The 13,719-nt window shown below is 42.2% G+C and overlaps 1 pseudogene; it reads left to right on the top strand.

The window, feature by feature from the left end:
* The first annotated feature begins 8,458 nt into the window (after positions 1 to 8,458).
* On the top strand, positions 8,459 to 13,438 carry LOC113116783 (uncharacterized; annotated as a pseudogene).
* Positions 13,439 to 13,719: the final 281 nt, after the last annotated feature.

Below are 13,719 nucleotides of genomic sequence, written 5' to 3'. Positions count from 1 at the left end.
TGAACGGTCTAGGAGGAGTTAGTGTCAAAAATTTTCGGGCCAGAAAAATAATAATAATAAGAAGAAGAAGAAGTTTAAATAGGATTTCAGTAAGTTGGCTTTCTCAAGCCAACTTAATGAGGAACACACTCAATTTCTACCTTATTGTACGATCTCAGATGTTTACTTTTAAGTTCACTTACTGCGGTTAACAATGGAGAGGCGGACTTACGTTCTAGCTGCTTTCATTCATTTGAGGGGGCGTGCGCTGCTTACGTCACGAGTCACACACACACACGTCTCGCAAGCTTCTCATCTTTCATCCGGAGCAAAATAAGAGATTAAATAACTTGGTTTATGCTCACAATTTAGATTGAACTGCCTGCATTCATTCTCCACCATAATGATGTAAGGGAAACAGGTCAATTTAGCTCAAAGGGAATCATTTAAGATTTTAAAGGGAATTTGAACAGAATCACTGTTTCACGGCTGATCACGGAGACGCCCTGTGATTCACTGAACGAGCCGTTTAACATCAAATCTGCGCTGGATATTAATGTCCAAAGTATAGTGAAAACACTATCAATTAGCACAGTAACAAGATCGACAGTTTAAGACATTAACTTGTAAGCACAAAACACAAGATACTTCTCTTTTCAATATGAATAAGGCTTTATTAGATAAATCTAAGACATAAACTAATCTAACACATAAACGCACGCACTCACACATTCACACAAGTTGCAGGAAGATCGAAAGTTAGGGAAAGATGAGTTTAAGAGAATGGAAATATGGAATCCCAAGTTTACAGCAATACGTTAAATTGCATAGACATGAACAACCATCAATCACGTAATTAGCCCTCGCATTGAGTTCCTCAGTGAGGTTAAAATTATATTAGATACACCAGTAAAGGTCACAGTCTGGAGGTTACTTGCGTCTCCTGTAAAAAGGGAATCCCATTTGTGTCCGATGTCGCTGATTGGCTGGAAGTTCAGTAGTCGCTGAAGCGACGTCTTGGGTAGCCCTGGTTGGGCGTTGGCTGAAGACAGAGTTGTGTGCAGGTTGAAGTTGAAACTCGACGTTACAAAACTTAACTCAGAACACAAAACTCTCAAACGGAAAAGAAAAAGAAGTAAAGCTTGACGAGACTAAGTTGTGTTTCTCCTCATAGTGGCTAAGTAGCAGCAGGACTGCAGGCTGAAGCATGCTGCAACCGCGCTCAAAGAACAGTGATGACAAACAGCATGGCTAACAGCTAAAGCTAAGAAGCAAAGCTAAAAGCTGGCATGACTGATAGCAAAAGCAAGGCTAGCACTAAAAGCAGGCATGACTAGTAGCAGAAGCAAAGCTAACAACTAAAAGCAGGCATGAGTAGTAGCAGAAGCAAAGCTAACAACTAAAAGCCATATTTTATGGTGTCCTAAGTATTTAAACTAGCCTGTTGGCCACACCTCAAATGTTGTCTTGACCAATCAGATATTGTTTTGGCTAGGGCCTAGGGGCCGATCACATATCGCCTAAAAAAGTGTGGAAAACACTAGATGTGCCACTTTCTCCTTCTCCAAAGCGCTTGGGCAGTTGCACTCCTGAGGCATCTGCTGTTGAAGACGCGGAAATTTCAGCAAAGGATAAATGGATTTGCAGCACTGAAAATCACTTGCAGTAGCTCTGCTACTAAATTTATTTCAAAATGGCAATCGACAGCTATTCCTTCATCTTGGCTGAGCTTTCAACGTTGTTACGGGAAAGAATAAATCTGATTGGTTAGTTCTTGTCACATGACCTCCGGTGCGCTTGTGGCTCTCTGTAAAGTTGAGATGTTTTTAACTCGATGCGGTGCAGACGCACCTGGAAAAAATGCGCATACCGCATGACTACATTGGAAATAATGAACATGAGCACACAAAAGACGCAATATGTGAACGGCCCCTAATGAAGATTCAATCACAAATGTTTAACAGTGAGTCATAAACAGGACTATCTGGATTATTATTATTTTTTTTTACTTAATGTTTGAAACAGCAGGTTATCAACTTAGAATATCAATTTATATGAAGTGCCACTATGCATAGTCCACAACATTAGGCTAAATGAAAAAAGAAATAACAATTCAGAACAGGCACAAACAATAACGTGACAACTTAAACAGCAGCAGGAGTAAGGGATATAGCCTAGCCTAATTCATTTCTTAATATTGTTTGCAAGAAACACCAAGTCTATCAACTTGATCTGGATTAAGTGCGGCTCTCTTTTTATTAAAAAAGTTCCCCGCAGTGGAGAACACACGTTCGGAGCGCAAAGACGTGCAGGCGCTGGACTGGCGGCCATCTTGTACTGTGGCACTGGGTTAGCGGCCATCTTATGCTGTGGCGCTGGGCTGGTGACCATCTTGTGCTGTGGCTCTGAGCTGGCGGCCATCTTGTGCTGTGACACTGGGCCGGCCATCTGGTACCACGGCGCTGGCTCGGCCGATCTGCGTCTCCCTTCTCCTCTCGGGACATACTGGGGAAATGGCGGCCCCCAACCAAATTCCGGGTCAACGAGAGCCCACAGTGGAGATCGCTGCCGGACCTCCCCTCGACCGCTTGCTCCGGAGCGACCTCCCCTGGTCCCCCGGAACACCACTAGGCGAGAGCCCTCAAAGCCACCTTTCTCCCGCTTGCTGGCTGGGGAAAAAATGGCAGCAGACATACCGCTGGATCCTTGGTTGATGGAGTCCTTCTGTGACGATTGGGTTTTGGGAAAAACACAAGGAGAGGGTGGATACAATTGCAAGTATGGTTTATTGTACAAAAAGGGAAATACAAAATAAACAGTCTTGGGAGACCAACAAAACAAAACAGGGAACCGGATGAAACGGGAACTCGGAGGAACAAGAAGGTAAGGGGAGGTCTCGGGAGACGAGAAACATCGATACACAAAGGGTAAGGACTCCATACAGACAACAGAGAAGAACAGCTATATATATGGAGACTAATGACAAAGGATTGTTTTAATTGGATTTAATTGGAGTGCAATTACTGTGAAGACAGGACCAGACTAGCGGAATTAAAGTGCCTATGGTGAAGTGCCTAAGGAGAAGTGAGCTCACTAGGGAACACCCAGGAAAACAGAGACTGACAGCGTGACAACAGATAATCTGTGAAAAAATCAAGCTCCTCTGGCTCCTCCCAGTGGTCCTATTGCCATTTGCAGAAATACACCACTCCCGGTAAGAAAACAACCAATCAGAGCTGCGGTCCGTAACTTTGTTTGTGTTCAAAATGTAGAAAAATGTATATAATAAGCGAGTACACCATGAATCCATTTTCCAAACCGTGTTTTTAGCTTGTCCCGAATCACTAGGGTGCACCTGTAATAAGTGTTTATATTCAGAATATTTTAGATTGCTTCGGGGGTACCGTGGCGGAGTAACCCAGTACCTTTGTGATTCTTCATAGACATAAACGGAGAGAAGAAGTTCCGGCTACAATGTTCTTCTGCAAGACGCAAGCAGTTCTGTTTATTAAACGCTAGAGTGTCAAAAGTTACCTACCGCAGCTTTAATGGTGCTCAGTGGCCGTGTTTGGCTGGGTAGGAATGATCGTGGGTCCGGCAAAAGCAGCAGATCTGAAAAATCCTCGGTATAGCTCTCTTCGTTGGTAGGAAAATTTGTTCTGAGATAAAATGACAGATGGAGCGAACTAGCATGCTGATAAACCGTCAATGGATAGAGGTAAGTCAGCGATATTTATACTATGGGATTGATTACGTGATTATGGTCCACCTGTGTTGATTAGTCTAAGTATCTGACACACTCCTCCCGAATCTTGTTAATAAAACATAATTTAAAATGGACTGTGGCAAAGTGGAAAACTGTTCTGTGGTCAGACAAATCAAAATTTGAAGCTCTTTACAGAAAACTGGTATGTCATATCATCCGCACTAAAGAGGACAAGTTGTTATCAGCACTCAGTTCAGAAGCCTGTATCTCTGATGGTATGGGGTTGCATAAGTGTGTGTGGCATGGGCAGCTCACACATCTGGAAAGGCACCATTAATGCTGAAAGATATATCCAAGTTCTAGAACAACATATGCTCCCATCCAGAAGTTGTCTCTTTCACGGAAGACCTTGCATTTTCCAGCATGACAATGTCAGACCACATACTGCATCCATTACAACACCATGGCTGTGTAGAAGAAGGATCCGGGTACTAAAATGGCCAGCTTGCAGTCCAGATCTTTCACCCATAAAAAACATTTGGTACATCATATAAAGGAAGATGCGACAAAGAAGACCCAAGACAGTTGAGCAACTAGAAGCCTGTATTAGACAAGAATGGGAGAGCATTCCTATTCGTAATCTTGAGCATCTTGTCTCCTCAGTCCCCAGACATTTGCAGACTGTTATAAAAAGAAGAGGGGATGCCACACAGTGGTAAACATGGCCTTGTCCCCAGGGGCGTCGCACCCGTGGGGGATGTGGGGGTTTTAACACCCACACTTTTCCCGGTGAGAGGGTTCGACACCCGCACGTTTTCTGCAGTTTTTCCGCAGTTTTGCACAAACGCCTTACTACAGTCACTCCTCCGTTTCTGTGTCTACGCTCGCCGCGGCTGCCTCCTCCCCCCTCCCTCTCAAACGTGACACCGACTTTGAGTGTGACCGGCTGATGATTGGCTGTTCTGCCTTAAGTCCCGCCTCTCTTGGGGTATTATCAGTCGCTCGTGCTGAGAAGGCGGGAACTTATGGTTATGCTTATTTACATCTCCCTTTTCCAGGTACTTTGAATGAGTGTTTATGCTTTCGAGGTTTTTAAATATGCTTGATATGTGTTTGGGAAGATGTTTTGTTATCGTTTTGTTGACATGTCGAGTGTTTTCAGTATTATATTTCGTTTTTTAGACTAATGCTAATTGCTATTATTGGGTTATTGTTCAGCAGCTATTGTTTGCATACCTGTTGAAGAACTATGAAAGAAAAGTGTATATTATTTTAATGTTTAAAAACAGTAAATTGTTACATTATTTATACCACCAGAGAAAAAGCTTTGTGTGGTAGTTTTTTTTTTTTTCTCCCCTTTTCTGATTTTTTTTTTTTTTTTTTTTTTTAATGTAGGATTATTATTTTTTCCAGCCAAACGCTGCAAGCCGGAAATCCAGCACAGTGCCAGATAACTTTAAGCCCTGTATTTTGTACCCCTCTATCAATGTATTCATCATTTTTATTGTTTATAAACAAACCACATCCACGCCCCTGCTTGTCCCAACTTTTTTGAGACGTGTTGATGCCATGGAATTTAAAATCAACTTATTTTTCCCTTTCTCAGTTTAAACATTTGTAGGATTATCCTTGAACAGTCCATTAGTGCGTCATAAAACACAGTCATGTATCCTACGAACTACCAAAAGTCCAGCGTTTTGTGACCTTAGGGTGCGTGATGGGTTGTAGCGTGTTAGAAGGCTAGTTACGTACGCAGGAGCTAAAGCATTTAGGGCCTTATAGGTAAGTAATGATACTTTGTAACTGATACGGAACTTAATAGGTAGCCAGTGCAGAGACTGTAAAATTGGGGTAATATGATCATATTTTCTTGATCTCATAAGGACTCTAGCTGCTGCATTACAGTCGAGACTGGGAAGTAGTGGACAAAGATGATAAAATTCCAATTATACAATAACACACATTCGAATGGAATCTGGAATCTCATGACCAGAGCAGAAAGCTGATGTAATAAGTGAAGCACAATTTACTGCTTTTTAGCTTAGAAACAACACTATGATAGTGAATAGCTCAATGAAAACACTTGACCAAAATTTGCCTGTCATTGTATGAATTATTACAGATACATAAACCCATTTGTAAATGTTGTATGATAGCTCATTGCAAGCACTATCTGCATTCATAAACCGCCCCCTTGTGATTCATTGTTTTAACAAAACTTGGTGAGAAATCGTGTATTTTTTTCCCATTTAAATATTTTTTATTTTTATTTTTTTATTATTATTAATTATATATATATATATTTAAATATCATAATACAATTCATTTCAGAGCTGCATTAAATAAGGTCTTAGGCTACAATTATTTCCCCTTGCTGAATTGACATGCCTTGTCAATGGTGTTTTCCAGTTTACCTCTTCATGCCATTAACATTATTGTGGATGTTTTCAGCCAACACTACAGAACCTTTAATGTTCTCATGTGTCACACGACACGACAATATCAATAATTCTGTGTCACATCTGAATGGGTGAAGCAGTATCACTTTACATTGTTGCGCAAATGCAGCACTGTGTGGGAGACTCTGCTCTTGCGCGCAGCTGGCAGATGCAGTGTGTAGCGTCGCTTCACACTTTTTGCAGTTTGGTGTAATTTAGAAACAGTGCCTAAAGTGGGGGAGGTTTCCCTCGCTTCGGCGATCAGCTCTCACTCTACCGGTCCAGAAATGTCCCGGTGCTCCTGATGCTTTATTGTGTATGTGATCGTGTTTAGGCCACATGATTGAGCGCATGAATGAATTCTAGAGGTTCAAATATTAGTCTGTTAATTCCAAGCAAGTGTGAACAGCTATTAAAAATATTAATGCAACCCCATTTTTTTTTTCTTCTTCTCTGGTAATTTGCATGTCATCGTAGGCCACTTAGTATGTCCCAAAATCGAAAGCACGATCACATGTACACACCATATCGAATTAGATATGTCTTGTGTAAACTGTATTGCTGTGCGTCACCATAGTAACACCCATGATACGGAAGTCTGAAAAGATTTTCAGGTTGACCCTCAAGTGCGCATGCGCGCACTGTTGTAAACAACTCAGGTGTTCACGGAACCATTGGTGTGGCTCTCTGAAACTGTATGCATTTTATTTTTGTAGCAGTGTTAAAAATAATTAATCTTTTCACATCTCCACTCTAACAATCTGTGAACATTCCCATCTTATGTTTTACTCTTTTTCACCTCCCTCTCCCCATTAAAGAAATATTGACTCAGAAGTATTTAATTTGTGATGAATCTACAATTAACTAGAGTTAAATCTAATAATCACCAATCACTAAGCATTACATTGGCAATAGCTCTTTAACTGTGTAATAGGAAATCTTGACCTTCAAAGTTAAGTAAACCAGTTACCCATTAGATCAGCCATTCAAATTTTCTTCACTTTTGTATTGTGTATTGTGTTTTATGGTTTATTTTCCATTTTCATTTGCTTTCTCTCTCATTCTATAATGTCATGGGAAGTTCCTTTGCATGTTAATTACTATTAACACTTGGATTACACTGTAAGTCTCATTTCTTTTAAATTAATAATGAGGAACTTCATCGTTCATTTGTTTTAAATAAAGAGACAACAATAATTAACATTTTGTTTATTTACGTTTAATTTTGCATTAACTTTCTTCTTCTTTCCTTTTCTTTTCTTTTTTATTTGTTTTGTTTTCAAAATCTACTATTGCCAGTATTGTTTTCCCTTCCGCTCCATTTTCCCTTATCCAATCTTCAGTAGGAGCGGTGATGTATGTATATATTTATTGACATAAATGTATAGATAAAACACTCTGTGAGTTTAATGATAAAGTGGAAACAACTCCCTTTTGACATAGTTTTATTTAGGTGTGCACCAAATAAATGCAGTCTTTAATCACAGGAAGGCTTAGTGGATTAGCATATAACCATAGTGTAACTATTGGTCAACTAGATCAACATGCTAATTGAGTCAGTAGCCCTTCCCTCACTTGCATTTAACTCCTTCCTTGTCTTTTCTGCTCTTCTCTCTTCTACCCATGATATTTCTGGAACTGAACCTGTGAGAATCGATCAGTAATTACATGAAGTTTTTTTAAAAGAAACTGTTCGCAAATATTCAGAAGTTTTCAACAGTTGTGTGAGTTCACCCTCCTTGCACCGCACGTTACCCTCTCAGATTTTGGCATCCTATACAGTCTAAACCAATTAAATTGATAGGAGGAACAATAAACTACTACTGCTCACTTAACACATTCCAAAAAAAGAGCACGTAATAGGTGTATGGTTTCGATCCCATAAGAAGGAGCACGATTATTGTCATTAACACTTTCTTTCTACCAGGAAGAAGTTATAACATCAATAATACACAGAGATACCAGGTACCTTTCAATTTGATCTTCATTGAAATATCTCTATTGAATTATTTACAACAAAAAAAAATCTTCCCTTCCTTGAGAATATTACTATTATTTTATTTGTAGTTCTTTGTTTCACAGCTCTGATTGCTATCTGCTATTTTTGAGTATCACCTTGTTTTGTCTGGTCTTTGTTCACTCTCTCTCTTCTTAGCTGTATCCTCCAAGCTGTATGCACTATTTTCTCCCACAGGGACAACGAGTAGCAGTACTCGTCAACGGAGGCCCACAGTTCCAACAAATCACACTTAACTACCTATCAAATATTTAGCTCACACACACTTTCACAGATATGTGCCAGTGTCTTTTCCAGGTTTCCCTACCTTGTGCCAACATGTCTCACACTGATAATCCCATCACCCACTGGGAAGACTTAGGGGCCATTCACATATCGCGCCTTACATCAATGAACGGTGGTGTACAGATGTAACTGTGTTAAAGATGATGTACTGCTCAAATCTCGAAACACTCTTCATTAACTGCAAGCCATTCTGTTCGCCGTGGGAGTTTCATTTGTTCATTCTGGTGAGTGTTTACATTCCTCCGCAAGCGCACATGAACTCAGCTTTACAGAAACTCGCTGAGCAGATCACAGAGACAGAACAACAACACCCGGACTCCATTTTAATCATTCTTGGGGACTTTAATAAAGCCAATCTCTCCTGTGAACTTCCAAAATACAGACAGCACATTCCATGTCCCACAAGTAATATATTGGATCATTGTTACCCAACAGTAAAGGATGCATTTCACTCTGTTTCACGAGAAGCTTTGGGACATTCTGATCACCTTCTGGTCCATCTTATACCGACCTACAGGCAGAAACTAAAATCAGCTAAACCTGTATTAAGGACTGTAAAAAGATGGACTAATGAAGCAGAGCCTCATTTTGACCTCACTGACTGGAGTATTTTTGAAGCTGCTGCCACCGATCTGGATGAACTCACAGAGACTGTAACATCATATATCAGTTTCTGTGAGGATATATGCATTCCTACCAGGACTCAACTAAATTACAACAATGACCAACCGTGGTTCACTGCAAAACTCAGACAGCTCCGTCAGGCCAAAGAAGATGCTTACGTGAAGGGGGACAATGTCCTGTATAAACAGGCTAAATACACACTGGAAAAGGAGATCAAAGTGGCAAAGAGGAATTATTCAGAAAAAAATAAGCACTCAGTTCACTTCGAACGACTCCGCATAAGTGTGGAAAAGTCTAAAGGAGATCACCAATTACAAGACACCACCCCCCAGCACTGTGGAGAACCAACGACTGGCAGACGATCTGAACGAGTTTTACTGCAGGTTTGAAAGAACACCCATCACCTGTCCTGAACACCTCCCCACACAACCGTTCACACCATTCACAACTCCTACTACCCATCCTGAACACCTCTCCAATCAACCGTTCACACAATTCACAACTCCTGCAACCCGCCCTGAACACCTCTCCAATAAAACACTCTCACCATTCACACCTCCTGTATCCACCCTCTCCCCCACACCTGCAATTCAGATAAGAGAGGATGTGGTGCGCCAGGTCTTCCGGAAGCAGAAAAGGAAAAAAGCACCAGGTCCAGATTGTGTTACACCAGCCTGTCTGAAATCCCGTGCTGACCAGCTGGCCCCCATCTTCACACAGATCTTCAACAGATCGCTGGAACTGTGCGAAGTCCCTTCATGCTTCAAACGATCCACCATCATCCCCATCTCAAAGAAATCCAAAATTTCAGGACTAAATGACTACAGGCCTGTGGCTCTAATGTTTGTAGTCATGAAGTCATTTGAAAAACTGGTGCTTGCCCACCTAAAAGACAACACTGGACCCTTGCTAGATCCTCTTCAGTAACACGATCATTCCAAACCTCCTCCCGCCCAAATTACTCAGCTCTCCGTGCCCACCCCCGTCTGTCAGTGGATCAACAGCTTCCTGACAGACAGGCAGCAGCTAGTGAGGCTGGGAAAATACACATCCAGCACCAATACAATCAGCACCGGAGCTCCCCAGGGCTGTGTTCTCTCCCCACTGCTCTTCTCCATGTACACTAATGATTGCACATCTAAGGACCCTTCTGTCCAGCTCCTGAAGTTTGCAGATGACACCACACTCATCTGCCTCAATCAGGACAGTGACGAGTCTGCTTACAGACAGGAGGTTAAAGAGCTGGCTGTCTGGTGCACTCTTAACAACCTGGAGCTTAACACACTCAAAACAGTGGAGATGATTGTGGACTTCAGGAGAAACCCCCCTGCACTTCCCCCACTCACCATCATGAACAGCACTGTGATTGCAGTGGAGTCATTCAGGTTCCTGGGCACCACTATCTCTCAGGACCTGAAGTGGGACATTCATATTGACTCCATTGTGAAAAAGGCCCAGCAGAGGTTGTACTTCCTTTGCCAGCTGAGGAAGTTTAACCTGCCACAGGAGCTGCTGAAACAGTTCTACTCCACCATCATCGAATCCATCCTCTGCACTTTAGTAACTGTCTGGTTCAGCTCAGCTTCTAAATCGGACCGCAGAAGGCTACAGAGGATAGTCCGGCCTGCTGAGCGAATCATCGGTACAACCCTCCCTTCTATTCAAGAACTGAGAGTGAGTCCAGAGTGAGCAAAAGGGCTGGCAAAATCACTTTGGCCCCCTCACATCCAGCACACTCCCTCTTTGAACTGTTGCCATCTGGTCGACGCTACAGAGCTCTGAACACCAGAATGACCAGACACAGGAACAGTTTCTTCCCTTAGGCAATCCATCTTATGAACAGCTGATAATAACTGTGGAACACACTACACTTTATATTTATATACACTACACTTATTTATCTAACACACATACTTAACGTACACTTACATTTTTTGCACATAATATACATGTACATACATAAATGCTCATTTTATTATACCTGCCATACATTGTCAATTTGTATATTGTCATTCCTTACCCACCTATTTGTATTTTTTTGTATTTTTTATTCCTTATTGTGTTTTTTTTCTGTTGTTGTTATGTTGCACTGCAGAGCTTCTGTCACGAAAACAAATTCCTCGTATGTGTGAACATACCTGGCAATAAAGCTGTGTACGTGAACGAAACACATACCTCTCATAAGTTTTGTTTTTCTTCGGAGAACAATGAGCATCAAATTTCTTTATCACTTCCTCCAGTTTCTTGTCATCGTCAGGTTGATCAAACGTATTAAACATTTCAATCGCATTTGGACCTGCTATGGTTAGCAGTAATGCTATCTTCAGTTCGTCTGATTTATCCTCCAACCAAATCGCCGAAATGTACAGCTCAAATTGCTGTTTAAAAGTCTGCCAATTGCAGTCAACATTACCCGTGAGCTTCAAACCCTCCGGTGGCCTCAGTGACTCCATGTTGTGTTTCACAATTGTCCTCAGCGTAACTTCAATAACCACTCCTGGTACCATGTAATGTTCATTTTATTTTTCAATGATGACACATTGTTGTAATGAACAGCTAGCTTCTGCTATTCATTTATTTTATTCCTCTTAAAACATCCTGTCACCGTGATTCCATAAAAGTCCCAGTTCCTCTCTTTAAGTACACAGTAAGTTATCCTCCAGCACCACCTTGTGTCTACCTGGATATATTACATGTTACTGAATATCATTACAATTCTGATTCTGAATCTGACGAGCGCGCATACCGCGAGTCTACATTGGAAATAACAAACTTGAGCGTGCAAAAGACGCGATATGTGAACGACCACTAAGAGTACAGGTTAAGTGTTGTGAGATGCAGCCTTGTGCGCAAAGCTGCCGACAACCTACAAAAGCACACGCAAGAACATCTGAATGTCAACATCTCTGACGTCATGACACAGGATCTAACCCGCAGCTACAACCACAAAGCGATTGCAAAGATCACTGGCTTCCTGAGTCACACGCTGATAGCCTCACTCAAACTGAGCGGTGAGCAAGAAGCTCACCTCCAGGAGGAGCTGACTCGTGCAAAACTACGCATAAACCAGTTAGAACTGGAAGCATGGGACCAACAGGAAGGGTCCGATGAGGTGGAGCCAGGCGCCAAAGAGGTAATTGAAAGTCTTCAAGAAACATTGACAACCACCAGCCGAGAATTAAAACAAGCTAAGGCTGCCCAAGATGATCTGGCCAACAAGTTAAAGTATGCAGAGCAGCTACTGGAAAAAGCCAAGGCTGACTTCAGAGACAAGAACAGCCGAATATAGGCCCTTGAAAACCATCTTGCAAGGTCACAAAATCTGATTAGCAGCTCGACTCAACAGCTCAACTATGTAAAATAAAAATCTGACTCAATCAGAGAGGAACTCAAGCATGATTATGAGCCAACCAGGACAAGGCATCCTCTGGTCTCAACCCTGCTCAGCAGAGCTGCATCCCCTATCCTGGGATTGCCACATCAAAGATAAAGTGATGAATCACCACCAAAGCCCTATTCAGCTGTCATGGAGGAGCGCTACCCTGCTGACAAGAGAAGGTGGCCTCTCCGAACTGACTATGAAGCTGCACATGGCCTGGAACTCAAAGAACTTGACAAACTGGCCATAAACATCAACAAATTCACCCCAATTGTGTCAGAAAGTCAAGATGTCCAGGCCTACCTGCAAGATATCGACTTCCACTTGGAAATGAGATCCAACTTGACAGACAGAGACAGACTCTATTTGCTTCAAACAACATCCAGTCTTGAGGTGTGAAGTTTTTTGGATAGACAGCCTACACACACCAGAGTCAGACTTCCACCTCCTCCGGGAAGCCCTAATTAAATAATTTACAGACCCAGAGGCAGACCAAGGACTGGTGGCCACCCTTGAAACCAAAAGAGGCAGGCATGAGACACCCCAAGCCTCAACAGACTCAGACGAGTGTACTTTGGTGCACACAATGAACCTGACATGGAGGAGGACTCTTCCTGAGAAACCTCCACCCTGGAGTAAGCCACCACCTAAGTGTCATGACCTGCCCTTGCGCAATGACTACACAACAGTTGAGGGATTTGGCCCACAAAGCCTATGGCAAACAAAAGATTGCCTCAGAAAAGGGAACCAAGCCACCAGCAGTTTGTGATTTCAATACTCAACATCAAGGATTAGCCCTAGAGGGCACCCAGCATCACGAAAGCACCAAGCTGCCACCTAAAGAACAAAGACAATACTCCTTCAGAAAAGAACGGGACTCTCATGTCAATGTCAGACCCAAACAACCAAAAAATCACTGCACAAGCAACAAGACCCGATACACGTGTCTGGACATCACTGGGAGAAATCATGGGACCAGTCATGGCCACACGAAAACCGCTGTGTTGTAAAATCCACCCAGGCATCAGTCAGACCAACCCCACACTGAGTCCACACAAGAACAACAGACTGCACCAGGTATCAGTTTACAAGAAATGATGCAGATGTTCATGAAAGAATTCTTCAAACGCAATGAAGTGGACAGGAAATGGGAAAAGAAAGACAAGTCAGATTCAGCATGACTAGAGGTGAAGCAAGGGAACAGCCACCACCTGGTACACATCAGCCAGAGCAATAACCACCTCTCTCACACTCACCACCCTCAAAACACGACAAGTAACGCTGCCATAAC

The sequence above is a fragment of the Carassius auratus genome, chromosome 16, assembly GCF_003368295.1.
Source record: "Carassius auratus strain Wakin chromosome 16, ASM336829v1, whole genome shotgun sequence".
In the NCBI taxonomy this organism is placed as follows: domain Eukaryota; kingdom Metazoa; phylum Chordata; class Actinopteri; order Cypriniformes; family Cyprinidae; genus Carassius; species Carassius auratus.
This window is presented reverse-complemented; position numbering and strand designations above follow the sequence as displayed.